A 15,272-nucleotide genomic window follows, 5' to 3' on the forward strand; every position below is an offset into this window, starting at 1 on the left:
GTTGTGGGGGTGTCCCCTGCATCCTTTACATGGATTGCGGTGGCAAAACCACAGCCTTTTTGCTGTGATTTTTTGTGTAAACGGCCGTTTTTGCCACAATTTTTACCACATGGAACACCTTTGTGGGACTCGTGGGCAGGGTCTTTCCATGCCAGCATCCATTTGTTGCGGGGCCCAGAAAGGGAGTTGTTCGCGATGCAGAGCTTACGCCGTACATGTGCGAGGTCCAAGGGTTCAGTCGCAGGCGATTGGCATTTTTAAATGCATGCAAGGATCAGTATGTGCTGAGCACATCATTTAAAGACCAAGGAAATGGTTGGTGGTAGGTGGCCTGAGGCGCATACATGGTAAAAGATTAGAAGAATTTGTGTTAGGTTTGTACTGGTTATTGTCGGAACTTTGCATTCAGTATAAATACAAGCCTTGGTAATTTGCTTATAAACAGCTTTTAAGTAAATTACTTTTTAATGCAATTTATGTGTCAAGTTATTCATTTCTTGCATTCTGCCAATGGGTATTAGATTGTATTAACATAGGAATGTATCCAACAATGTGAAGGAGTAACAATGGCCTTCCAGGGGGGGCTTCTCACACAAAATCACCCCAACAGCATTAAGGCGGCCTATAGTGCTTCCCCCGCTTCATTTGTTTCCAGCTCCTCCTTATAGTCCCAACTGGAGACACATTTCAAATTGGCTGCCATTCGGACTTCCAGAGCAGCACGGCCACCTGGTCCTTTAATTCATTCCTATGTCCAACTACCAGATGGACGGGCTCTGAGAAGGGCCATCTGGTAGTGCCGTTTATTTGAGTGGGCCTGCTTGGGAAGGGCCCTTGCCTCCCTGTGCCAGCAGATCCACGGGACGCGTGGGGACTTCCATTGGGCAGGGGATCAGTCGACCCAGTATTAGCATACAATTGACCTTTAAAATTTGATCACATTTATTTGAGTATTTTTGGGGAATTATGGTTAAATTTAATGAAATATATATATGGGGTGGGTAAAGGAATAGGTTAAGGTGGGGGAGTGAGGGGAGCCCCGGGGGTCTCCCCCACGTTTTAGAACCAAAAAAAGACCCAAAACAATTTGATCAAATAGGAAAAGGTCCAATGTTTTTGATCAAGTAGACCTAAACTAGTCGACCCATGTGCGAGGCAGGCGCCCCAGGGAGAGGGCAACAACCCTGGCCATCATGGAGCTCTGGCCGGGGTGTGTTCAAACTTTTCCCTCTAGGAAGGAAAAGGGAACCCGCCAGGTTGCCCCGGGACCACCGCTAAGCAGGGGAACAGTCAACCCACATGCGAAGCAGACGCCCAATGAAGGGGGCAGCACCCTCAGCATTCCTTTAGCTCTGTCAGGTGCGCAAGGTCGGGGCAGCATCACTGGCTGTCCTGGAGCTCTGGCCGGGAAGCGATGGAGCTTTTCCCTAAAGCGAGGGACAGGGACCCCACCGGGATGCCTCGGTACTGCTGCTGGGCTGTGTTCATGGTTGACCTATGTGCAAGACAGGCACCCAAGGGAGTGGCCAACACCGCCGGCTGTCCTGAAGCTCTGGCTGGGATGCCTTAGACCGTTTTCCCTCCAGGTTGGGGTGGACACCCCACTGCAGTGCCCTGGGACTGCTGCTGGCCATGCGGATGGTCGACCCATGTGCGAGGCAGGTGCCCAAGGGAGGGGTAGCACCCTTAGCCATCCTGAAGATCTGGCCGGGGCGTGTTAGAGCTTTTCCCCACATGGAGGGGCTGGGGCCCTGCCGGGGTACCCCGGGACCTCTGCTGGGTAGGGGGAGTTAGACCCTGTGCAGGCGCACAAGGGTGGGGGCAGCACCCTGGCTGTCCTAGAGCTCTGGCTGGGAAGTAATAGGGTTTTTGCCCCAATGGAGTGATGGGCAACCCACTGTGGCACACGGGACCACCACTGGGCTGGGGGACATTGAATACACGTGAAAGGTAGGCACTCAAGAGAGGGGTCAGCACCCCTGGCCATCCTGGAGCTCTTGCCGGGGTGCATTGGAGTGTTTCCCTCCAGGGGAGACAGGGACACCCCAGGGGCACCCCAGGCCCACCTCTGGGCTGGGGGATGGTTGGCCCACATACAAGGCAGGCACCCAGAGGGAGCAGCATCCCAGGCCATTGTGAACCTATTGCCGGGGTCTGAGTTTTTCCTTCAAGGGATGGACAGTGTTCATGCTGGGGAGCCCCTGGACTGCCACTGGATAGGCGGGACAGTTTACCCACATGCAAGGAAGGGGCAGCACTCCCTGTCCTCCTGGAGCTCTGGCCATGGTGTGTTAGAGCTTTTCCCTCCAGTGAGAGACAGTGAGCCTGTTGGGCCCCCCCAGGACCGCCACTGGGCAGGGGGATTCTCGTTCCACATGCAAGGCAGGCACTCAAAGGAGGGGGCAGAACCCCGGCCTTCTTGGAGCTCTGTCCAGGACATATCAGAGCTGCTCTCTCAAGGGAGATAAAGGGACCCCTCCGGAGCACCCTGAAACCCTTGCTGGGAAATGGGCAGCTGACCAATGTGCAAGGCAGGCACCCAAGGGTGGGGGTTGCAGGCCCAGCCATCCTGGTGCTTTACACAGGACACAATAGAGCTTTTCCCTCCTGGGCGGACAAGGAATCTGCTGGGGCACCCGCGAGGTCCCTGCTGGACAAGCAGCTGGTTGACCCCCATGGGTGGCAGTTGCCCAAGGGTGAGGACAACACTCCTGGTTGTCCTGCAGCTCTGGCCAAGGAGTGATAGAGTTCTTCCCTCCAGGGAGAGGCAGGGACCTCGCTGTGGCACCTCTTGACCACCACTGGGCAGCAGGGGGCACCCAACCCACATTCAAGGTAGACGTCCCTGGCTGTCCTGGAGCTCTGCCCAGTGCATGTCACAGCTTTTTCCTCTGGGGAGTAATTGAGACCCACCAAACCACGCAAGGACCTTCACTGGGCAGAGGGGTGGCCGACCTACATGTGAGACAAGTGCCCAAGCATGACAGCAGCTATCCAGCCATCCTGGAGCTTTAGCCGGGGCAAAATAGGCAGGGTCGGACTGGGGCATAACATTGTCTTGTGCACCAATGAAAAAATGGCCCACAGTTTCAAATAGCAGTTCATTCCTTTTGTGACAGACAGTTTGAATAGTACCCAAGGGGAGTTTTTTGATAACGTATGATGCAAATTGTGCAGTTTAAAGACTATTTATTCAGCAACAATGGTCGAAACTGCTAACCACATAGTGAAGTAACTCATCAAACGGGCCAAAATTGGCCAAAAAAGTGGGCCACTTTGATCCAAAAAAACAGGCCCATACTAGCATTTGGCGTTTTTGGCTTGGGCATTGCCCTTTTGCCTTGTAGGCCTGTCCGAGCTTGGCGATAGAGCTTTTCCCTCAAGGGAGGGATGAGGAACTCGCTGGGCACACAAGGACCTCCGTTGGGCAGGGTGTTGGCCCAACCGCGTGGGAGGCAGGTGTCCACGGGTGCCGTCCTGGGGCTCTGGACGGGGTGCAATAGAGCTTTTCCATCAGAAGAGGGGCCGGCCCCCCGCTGGGCTGGGGGGCGGCCGACCAGCATGATTGGCAAGCGCCCAAGGGTGGGGGCAGCACATCAGGACGTCCTGGCGTGATAGAGATTTGCTCTCAGGAGAGATATAGGGACTCTACCGGGGAGCTCTGGGAAAACCGCTGGGCAGGACCATATATAGCTGCCAAGGTTTTCAGTTCCATGCGGACTCTTCGAGTCAGTCATTTTTTTCTTCTTTGCACTGCCTGCTGGGACTTGTAGGCCCACACTTGTAATGCAGAAAACAAAACTACTAGTTCCAGGATGCAATTGGAGGCAAAAACCAGGACTGGCTTGAGGTATAACACACGGAAATGGGATACTTGTCAGGGAGGATAATTAGCGGGTTATCGCCAGTCTTTGAACGGACCTCACAGAGCAGTGCACAGGAGGCATGTGCTGAAAGCGAACAATGGAATTAATTAACATCTGAGATATTATTGGGCCCGCTGTAAGCTATGAATGCATTTCTGTCTTAGTTTCGGATAAACTTTGCATCCAGCACGTATGATACTCTTCAGGGTAATAAAACTGGGGTGACTCTCCAAGGTGGATGAATGGGGACTTCTCCTTGGCACCGCCAGGTACAAACGGTTGGCAAGCTGCGTGGACTGTGTAGTATCAAAAAAATACTGCAAGGACCTGCTCAGTAGGTTTATGCAAGCGCAGCTGTGATATGCACAGGGAAAATATGGAAGGTATGAGTTTGGTGTGTGCAGGGGCCTCTTAAGCACTTTGGGGCCCCCATCCACCAAACCAAAGAAATTAAGTGATTCAAAATAAGCATGCTTACTCCGTTTAAATCCTGTTACCCTCTTCATTCTTACTCTAATCAGAATGATAAACAAGTAGCATTTGAAGGCCAACGTTAGCAGTCTACGAAGAGGTTACTTCGATTCTAGTATAGACACAGGGGACTTTTTATAAATAACATCCAGGAAGGTATGCAGCCTGTAGTATTAGTATTAATGCAGGACCGTACGTAAAAGGTACATTTAACCCAGAATAGAGAACTTGCATTAAGAAGCTACACATACCATAGCATGGATGCAGAGTAGAAGCTACCTGGATGGTGTCTGTATCCAGACAGACTGAGATTAGAAGTGGGACATTGTTTTCAAATAGTGTTGTCATTAAAGATCAAAACAACATGTGCCTATAGTGTACAATTTATCAATGCTCACCATTATAGAGTAAGCAACACTGTGGCAGGTGAAACCATGAGTGTGTTTTTTTGAAGATCATATCCTGAAAGGAAATAACTCTGCAGGGCTCACAATTATGAAAGGTTTAGGGACTGGCAATTTTGAGATGTTAGGCAATACAATATTAAATGAGATGCCCAGGATCACACATTGGTTAAGGGGTGAAGCTGTGATGTGCGCCAACTCTGCAATTTCTGCATTTGAACACTTTCTTTTTCAGTTCTTACCATAAACTAAAATAATCTAATTTTATGGAACGGACTTGGAAAGTACACAAATCACATTACCAAACATGACAATTTTTTAAAAATGAAATATTATGGAATGGTGTTACGCAAAATGGAAAGGATTCTAGCTTCATTCTCTCCATCATATAAGTACCAGAATACCAATTGATGTGATTTAACAGATTTAATCTGGGGTTGTCTGTTGTATTTTAAAGCATTATTTACTTTCAAAATACTGATTTGTGAAATTGTAATTTATAAATGTGCCAAAAATTGACTTTTACAAAAACGCAAACCGTTTCTGTATGAAATGAGCAGACCTTAAAATATGCTTGTCTGAGGCCTGTAACATCTCGTCTGTTCTCTTCTGTCTACCACTGCTTCCACTCAAATGTCCTACATAAGAAAAGGATCAACTAATTGCCAGTAGTCGAAGAGAGCAGGGGCGCTGATCCTCTACTTATTTTTTTAATTAAGATTTACTGTTCCTATACTTTTATTTTAAAAAGAAACCATTTCGGAATGGAAGTGTAGGAAGAAGTTGAAGCATGCACTGCAGTACACCGAACGTTCACTTAAACAGCATGCACGTTTGTTTGTGGGGTTATATTGCGCTTGGGACGGAGCTTGACGATGGGGTTTGTCGGGTGTCGGGGCAGGCCAGCAGTGAACATAGTACCACTATTTCTTTTCATACACTTCGACCACTGGTAATGGGCTAAACGATGCCCGCAGCATCAGGGACATCATTTATGGGTCGCCAGGGGTCGCAACTGTGACCCCTGAGGTCTCCCTTGCTACCCCTGTGATCTCCCTTGCTAACCCTAAAAAAAAAAAAGAGAACAAAGCGTTTTTTGTTGGTTTTTTTAAATTGCAAGCTCCTAGGCTGTGAACAGTGTCATTTGGGTCTTTGCTTCTGGAGTGGCTGGCTTTGTTGTTCAGGCCTCTTATAAAACAAAGAAAAAGACAAAAAAGAGCAGGGATTCGACAAGTCTAACACTTTCAGAAGTGACCCTAAATAAGAAAGAATTGGAATATCAAATCACTTGTCTTTCTGGAATTCTATACAATAATTGCTAAACTCATTAAAGGTTTATTTCAGTCACACTTCAGGGGGTGAGTCACTGATTTGGTCTGTTCTTAAACAACTGAACTCAGCCTTTCATCCTTCTGCGGTTGATAAATGAGTACCAACTCAGGTTGGGTGATATGTATGCATTCTATATAAAGCGCTTGAGCGTAAGTGCTATGTAATAACACATCATAATCATTTGGCCATGGACGTCTGCGTGCATTCACAGTAATTTAGTAATATGGGCCTATACACACTGATCTTAATGATACATATGGTGATCCATTCTTGTATAGAATGTATACAACATTATAGTGCCATCATAACCATATTTTTCATACTGTACTTAGGAACAATGCTATGTGATACCACTTCCTGTTTTGCCAAGGGTGATAGGTCGTGTTCCATCACTTCCCGTGATATCACTTTGCCGTTGGTTCAAATGACATCACTTTCTGTGATGTCATCTGAGCTCAAGGGTCATGTGATGTCACTACCGCTAGCACTGGCATTTTGGTGAAATGACGTCCCTGAACAGCATGCTAGAAGGCAAACATCACAGAAGACGACAGCAGATTAATGTAACAGATATTACATGATTTGACCAGGATCACCATATCGTATGCTGGCAAAGCCACGATACAAGCATGAACGCTTTGGTTCCACAGTCTTGGATTTGAATACTTATTCACCACTTGGTCTAAACGTTTATAGTCATCATTGGGAGTGTTGCCTAGCATTTACAACACCCCATCTGAACAAACCAATTTCTAGACCTTCACCATAAGGATGACATGATCGTTTTTATAGCAACCCCCATCTGGTGCAGGTACATTGCTGATAATAGAACCTGTTGTGTTGCAAAACCAAGTACATATGCAGGCAGGTTTATAAACTTCAAACACAGGAAAGTCTCAGTCAGCCTTGCTGGAATGGGCTATTCTAATCTTGCATATGAACACAGATCTCTGCAACGAGTGCTTAGCAGACTAAGCTAACTTCTGAACCGTTGTGGAACTCAATATGCATTTCAACTTTGGCTATTGCACATGATCAGTTTAATTCCATCAGGAAGGAAAGAATGCTACAGAGTTGTGCCATAAGGAACACACATACTATGTATACCACAGTGAACACAAAGCATTACATAATGAATTGATCAAGGCAGAATGTACTTGTCAAAACAGAAAGGAAACGAGTTTAGAGCCTCAGCAGCACGCCATAAAATATCCCGACATGTGCTGTTTAAGTCTTGTGAACAATGGAATCTTACTTCTTCAGATCAGGCAGCCTTGTGGGGCCCCCTCCAAGATGGGGGCCCGGGGCAAGTGCCCCTTTTGCCTTCCCATAAAAACGTCTGTGGGTGTGTGCTGGCGCAACACACAATACAATTACTGCTGCACTGACTATCACCCTTGTGCCCCTGAGGTTGTTGAAAGCAGGGCACCTGTTTGGATGCATCAACTCTGATTAACATGGTTTTATATGACCAAATGGCCTGCCAGGACAGTTGAAAGTTTGGTGGGATATATTCGAATGCTGGCTTCAGGAAGGCGTCCTACTTGTCTCGACACTCACATTGTTTAATGATCTTATTTGCAGTTTCCCAGAGGTTGAATTTCGTATGCGTTGACACGTATGCCCCTTATTGATCATAGAGAGAATTGTCCGCCATTTTGCCTGCGTTGTGTCGGTCTTTGCGGCCGTGCTGTATAGCGTATATTTTATATTATCAATGAATTGGTCCTAAATGGAGATCATTTTAAAGCATGGTGTCTCAATTCCTCAAAGGAGTTTTTTCAGTGCGCTCTTTAGGTCTTTGTGCTCACAGTTCAAACTGCATTTAGTAGGATGGCGATTGGCCCCTCCCACTTAGTGGGAAATGTGTTTGTATCAGCATAATAATGCAGTTTAAACAATAGATGAATCAAGCACATGGGATTGGACTCAGGAGTATTCTTTAAATAAAGGTGCCCGTGTTTCCAGAGACCATATCTAGGGACTTCCTTTCTAGTCTTGTTAGAGAAGTCTTGCTTTCTTCTGGACATGGGGCCCGAAAAGGGGTGTGTTTGTTTAACTCTCACGTCTGCAGGTCTACTCTCAGGTTTGTACAGAGTTACAATAATATACAGACAAAATGATATTACAAACTTTACATTAACAACATATTAACAGTCTTACTAATTACATATATTACAGAGATTACAGTGCCAGTAGGATTAACAGAGGATATACCCTGGGGTGTACAGAAATAGTACCGGAGGTAGCGGCCCAGAAATAGTATCAGAGGAAGCGGGCCAGAGTATGTAAGACAGAGACGCAGAGCATGTCTTAGTGCTGGTCAAAAATCCAAGATTTGGTTTTGGTCTTGAAGGTGTTGAAAGAATCTTCCGCTCTGATAGTAGCGGGGATGGTGTTCTATAGTTTGGAGGCTAGGACAGGGAAGCTAGTGCCCCCCGCTTTTTGAAGCTTAAACCTGGGGATCGATAGACAATGAGTCTGGGCAGTTCTTAGTGGTCGGGCGGTTGAGTGCCGAGACAGCCGACTGCAGAGGTAGATAGGGGCCTTGTTGGCCAGGCATTTGTGCGTGAGGGCAAGTGTTTTTAAAGAAATTCTCTGCTTGACAGGCAACCACTTTAGGTTGGTTCTAGATTCTGAAATGTGGTGTTTGCGGAGGATGTTCAAGGCCGCTCGAATGGCATTATTCCGGGCTGTTTGGAGTTTGTTCAGGTTCTCTTGGCTGGTACCTAAGTAAAGAGCACTGCAATCATCAATTTTTGCCATAATGAGGGTTCTAGCTAGTGTGACACTGTTAGGGGTGGTAAGAAACGGTCTGCAGGCTGCAATAAGTTTTCACGTGTATGCAGAGGCAGACCTGACTGCATTTATTTGTCTAGATAAGGATAGGGTGGCATCAAGGTAAAAGCCTAACATTTTGGTGTCTTTCGAGACTCGTATGGTATTACCGTCTATGGTGAATGACTGATAAGACGGCTCAAGTCTGCTCAGGCGTTGTGAGGTACCCAAGATAAGGAGTTCCGTTTTATCGTCATTTAGGCATAGCTGGTGTTGGGCCATCCAGGCTTGGATGACCAGGTAGTCATCATTGAGGGCCTTGGTGTCAGCTAGATAATCACCTGAGATGGGAATGAGTATCTGGGTGTCATCCGCATAGTTGGTGTAGGAGACACCCAGATAGTCAAGCACATCAAAGAGTGGTTTCGTAAAAATGTTATAAAGTTGTAAAGTTCGTAAAAAAGCTGTGTTGCATCTAAATAGAAATATGAATGTTAGCATGTGCCACACTTAGATGTCATCCTTAACTTTAGCCCTTATCGCATCTAGATAGAATATGAATGTTAGCATGTGCCACACTTAGATGTCATCCTTAACTTTAGCCCTTATCGCATCTAGATAGAATATGAATGTTAGCAGGTGCCACACTTAGATGTCATCCTTAACTTTAGCCCTTATCGCATCTAGATAGAATATGAATGTTAGCATGTGCCACACTTAGATGTCATCCTTAACTTCAGCCCTTATCGCATCTAGATAGAATATGAATGTTAGCATGTGCCACACTTAGATGTCATCCTTAACTTCAGCCCTTATCGCATCTAGATAGAATATGAATGTTAGCAGGTGCCACACTTATTTCATCCTTAACTGTAGCCATCATCGTATCTAGATAGAAATATGAATGTTAGCATGTGCCACACTTAGATGTCATCCTTAACTTCAGCTCTTATCGCATCTAGATAGAAATATGAATGTTAGCATGTGCCACACTTATTTCATCCTTAACTGTAGCCATCATCGTATCTAGATAGAAATATGAATGTTAGCAGGTGCCACACTTAGATGTCATCCTTAACTTCAGCTCTTATCGCATCTAGATAGAAATATGAATGTTAGCATGTGCCACACTTATTTCATCCTTAACTGTAGCCATCATCGTATCTAGATAGAAATATGAATGTTAGCAGGTGCCACACTTAGATGTCATCCTTAACTTTAGCCCTTATCGCATCTAGATAGAATATGAATGTTAGCATGTGCCACACTTATTTCATCCTTAACTGTAGCCATCATCGTATCTAGATAGAAATATGAATGTTAGCATGTGCCACACTTAGATGTCATCCTTAACTTCAGCTCTTATCGCATCCAGATAGAAATATGAATGTTAGCAGGTGTCACACTTAGATGTCATCCTTAACTTTAGCCCTTATCGCATCTAGATAGAATATGAATGTTAGTATGTGCCACACTTAGATGTCATCCTAACTTTAGCTTCCGTCACCTCTAGATAGAAATGTGAATGTTAGCATGTGCCACACTTAGATGTCATCCTTAACTTCAGCCCTTATCGCATCTAGATAGAATATGAATGTTAGCAGGTGCCACACTTATTTCATCCTTAACTGTAGCCATCATCGTATCTAGATAGAAATATGAATGTTAGCATGTGCCACACTTAGATGTCATCCTTAACTTCAGCTCTTATCGCATCTAGATAGAATATGAATGTTAGCATGTGCCACACTTATTTCATCCTTAACTGTAGCCATCATCGTATCTAGATAGAAATATGAATGTCAGCAGGTGCCACACTTAGATGTCATCCTTAACTTCAGCTCTTATCGCATCTAGATAGAATATGAATGTTAGCATGTGCCACACTTAGATGTCATCCTAAATTTAGCTTCTGTCACCTCTAGATAGAAATGTGAATGTTAGCATGTGCCACACTTAGATGTCATCCTTAACTTCAGCCCTTATCGCATCTAGATAGAATATGAATGTTAGCATGTGCCACACTTATTTCATCCTTAACTGTAGCCATCATCGTATCTAGATAGAAATATGAATGTTAGCATGTGCCACACTTAGATGTCATCCTTAACTTCAGCTCTTATCGCATCTAGATAGAAATATGAATGTTAGCAGGTGCCACACTTAGATGTCATCCTTAACTTTAGCCCTTATCGCATCTAGATAGAATATGAATGTTAGCATGTGCCACACTTATTTCATCCTTAACTGTAGCCATCATCGTATCTAGATAGAAATATGAATGTTAGCATGTGCCACACTTAGATGTCATCCTTAACTTCAGCTCTTATCGCATCTAGATAGAAATATGAATGTTAGCAGGTGCCACACTTAGATGTCATCCTTAACTTTAGCCCTTATCGCATCTAGATAGAATATGAATGTTAGCATGTGCCACACTTAGATGTCATCCTAACTTTAGCTTCCGTCACCTCTGGATAGAAATGTGAATGTTAGCATGTGCCACACTTAGATTTCATCCTTAACTTTAGCCGTCAATGCATCTAGATAGAATATGAATGTTAGCATGTGCCACACTTATTTCATCCTTAACTGTAGCCATCATCGTATCTAGATAGAAATATGAATGTTAGCATGTGCCACACTTAGATGTCATCCTTAACTTCAGCTCTTATCGCATCTAGATAGAATATGAATGTTAGCAGGTGCCACACTTAGATTTCATCCTTAACTTTAGCCGTCAATGCATCTAGATAAAATATGAATGTTAGCATGTGCCACACTTATTTCATCCTTAACTGTAGCCATCATCGTATCTAGATAGAAATATGAATGTTAGCATGTGCCACACTTAGATGTCATCCTTAACTTTAGCCCTTATCGCATCTAGATAGAATATGAATGTTAGCATGTGCCACACTTATTTCATCCTTAACTGTAGCCATCATCGTATCTAGATAGAAATATGAATGTTAGCATGTGCCACACTTAGATGTCATCCTTAACTTCAGCCCTTATCGCATCTAGATAGAATATTAATGTTAGCATGTGCCACACTTATTTCATCCTTAACTGTAGCCATCATCGTATCTAGATAGAAATATGAATGTTAGCATGTGCCACACTTAGATGTCATCCTTAACTTCAGCTCTTATCGCATCTAGATAGAAATATGAATGTTAGCAGGTGCCACACTTAGATGTCATCCTTAACTTTAGCCCTTATCGCATCTAGATAGAATATGAATGTTAGCATGTGCCACACTTAGAAGTCATCCTAACTTTAGCTTCCGTCACCTCTAGATAGAAATGTGAATGTTAGCATGTGCCACACTTAGATTTCATCCTTAACTTTAGCCGTCAATGCATCTAGATAGAATATGAATGTTAGCATGTGCCACACTTATTTCATCCTTAACTGTAGCCATCATCGTATCTAGATAGAAATATGAATGTTAGCATGTGCCACACTTAGATGTCATCCTTAACTTCAGCCCTTATCGCATCTAGATAGAATATTAATGTTAGCATGTGCCACACTTATTTCATCCTTAACTGTAGCCATCATCGTATCTAGATAGAAATATGAATGTTAGCATGTGCCACACTTAGATGTCATCCATAACTTCAGCTCTTATCGCATCTAGATAGAAATATGAATGTTAGCAGGTGCCACACTTAGATGTCATCCTTAACTTTAGCCCTTATCGCATCTAGATAGAATATGAATGTTAGCATGTGCCACACTTAGATGTCATCCTAACTTTAGCTTCCGTCACCTTTAGATAGAAATGTGAATGTTAGCATGTGTCACACTTAGATTTCATCCTTAACTTTAGCCGTCAATGCATCTAGATAGAATATGAATGTTAGCATGTGCCACACTTATTTCATCCTTAACTGTAGCCATCATCGTATCTAGATAGAAATATGAATGTTAGCATGTGCCACACTTAGATGTCATCCTTAACTTCAGCTCTTATCGCATCTAGATAGAATATGAATGTTAGCAGGTGCCACACTTAGATGTCATCCTTAACTTCAGCTCTTATCGCATCTAGATAGAATATGAATGTTAGCATGTGCCACACTTAGATGTCATCCTTAACTTCAGCCCTTATCGCATCTAGATAGAATATGAATGTTAGCATGTGCCACACTTATTTCATCCTTAACTGTAGCCATCATCGTATCTAGATAGAAATATGAATGTTAGCATGTGCCACACTTAGATGTCATCCTAACTTTAGCTTCCGTCACCTCTAGATAGAAATGTGAATGTTAGCATGTGCCACACTTAGATTTCATCCTTAACTTTAGCCGTCAATGCATCTAGATAGAATATGAATGTTAGCAGGTGCCACACTTATTTCATCCTTAACTGTAGCCATCATCGTATCTAGATAGAAATATGAATGTTAGCATGTGCCACACTTAGATGTCATCCTTAACTTCAGCCCTTATCGCATCTAGATAGAATATGAATGTTAGCATGTGCCACACTTATTTCATCCTTAACTGTAGCCATCATCGCATCTAGATAGAAATATGAATGTTAGCATGTGCCACACTTAGATGTCATCCATAACTTCAGCTCTTATCGCATCTAGATAGAAATATGAATGTTAGCAGGTGCCACACTTAGATGTCATCCTTAACTTCAGCACTTATCGCATCTAGATAGAATATGAATGTTAGCATGTGCCACACTTATTTCATCCTTAACTGTAGCCATCATCGTATCTAGATAGAAATATGAATGTTAGCATGTGCCACACTTAGATGTCATCCATAACTTCAGCTCTTATCGCATCTAGATAGAAATATGAATGTTAGCAGGTGCCACACTTAGATGTCATCCTTAACTTTAGCCCTTATCGCATCTAGATAGAATATGAATGTTAGCATGTGCCACACTTAGATGTCATCCTAACTTTAGCTTCCGTCACCTCTAGATAGAAATGTGAATGTTAGCATGTGCCACACTTAGATTTCATCCTTAACTTTAGCCGTCAATGCATCTAGATAGAATATGAATGTTAGCAGGTGCCACACTTATTTCATCCTTAACTGTAGCCATCATCGTATCTAGATAGAAATATGAATGTTAGCATGTGCCACACTTAGATGTCATCCTTAACTTCAGCCCTTATCGGATCTAGATAGAATATGAATGTTAGCATGTGCCACACTTATTTCATCCTTAACTGTAGCCATCATCGTATCTAGATAGAAATATGAATGTTAGCATGTGCCACACTTAGATGTCATCCATAACTTCAGCTCTTATCGCATCTAGATAGAAATATGAATGTTAGCAGGTGCCACACTTAGATGTCATCCTTAACTTCAGCCCTTATCGCATCTAGATAGAATGTGAATGTTAGCATGTGCCACACTTATTTCATCCTTAACTGTAGCCATCATCGGATCTAGATAGAAATATGAATGTTAGCATGTGCCACACTTAGATGTCATCCATAACTTCAGCTCTTATCGCATCTAGATAGAAATATGAATGTTAGCAGGTGCCACACTTAGATGTCATCCTTAACTTTAGCCCTTATCGCATCTAGATAGAATATGAATGTTAGCAGGTGCCACACTTAGATGTCATCCTAACTTTAGCTTCCGTCACCTCTAGATAGAAATGTGAATGTTAGCATGTGCCACACTTAGATGTCATCCTTAACTTCAGCCCTTATCGCATCTAGATAGAATATGAATGTTAGCATGTGCCACACTTATTTCATCCTTAACTGTAGCCATCATCGTATCTAGATAGAAATATGAATGTTAGCATGTGCCACACTTAGATGTCATCCATAACTTCAGCTCTTATCGCATCTAGATAGAAATATGAATGTTAGCAGGTGCCACACTTAGATGTCATCCTTAACTTTAGCCCTTATCGCATCTAGATAGAATATGAATGTTAGCATGTGCCACACTTAGATGTCATCCTAACTTTAGCTTCCGTCACCTCTAGATAGAAATGTGAATGTTAGCATGTGCCACACTTAGATTTCATCCTTAACTTTAGCCGTCAATGCATCTAGATAGAATATGAATGTTAGCAGGTGCCACACTTATTTCATCCTTAACTGTAGCCATCATCGTATCTAGATAGAAATATGAATGTTAGCATGTGCCACACTTAGATGTCATCCTTAACTTTAGCCCTTATCGCATCTAGATAGAATATGAATGTTAGCATGTGCCACACTTAGATGTCATCCTTAACTTCAGCTCTTATCGCATCCAGATAGAAATATGAATGTTAGCAGGTGTCACACTTAGATGTCATCCTTAACTTTAGCCCTTATCGCATCTAGATAGAATATGAATGTTAGTATGTGCCACACTTAGATGTCATCCTAACTTTAGCTTCCGTCACCTCTAGATAGAAATGTGAATGTTAG

Source organism: Ambystoma mexicanum, chromosome 14 (assembly GCF_040938575.1).
Source record: "Ambystoma mexicanum isolate Mex_15411 chromosome 14, UKY_AmexF1_1, whole genome shotgun sequence".
In the NCBI taxonomy this organism is placed as follows: Eukaryota; Metazoa; Chordata; class Amphibia; order Caudata; family Ambystomatidae; genus Ambystoma; species Ambystoma mexicanum.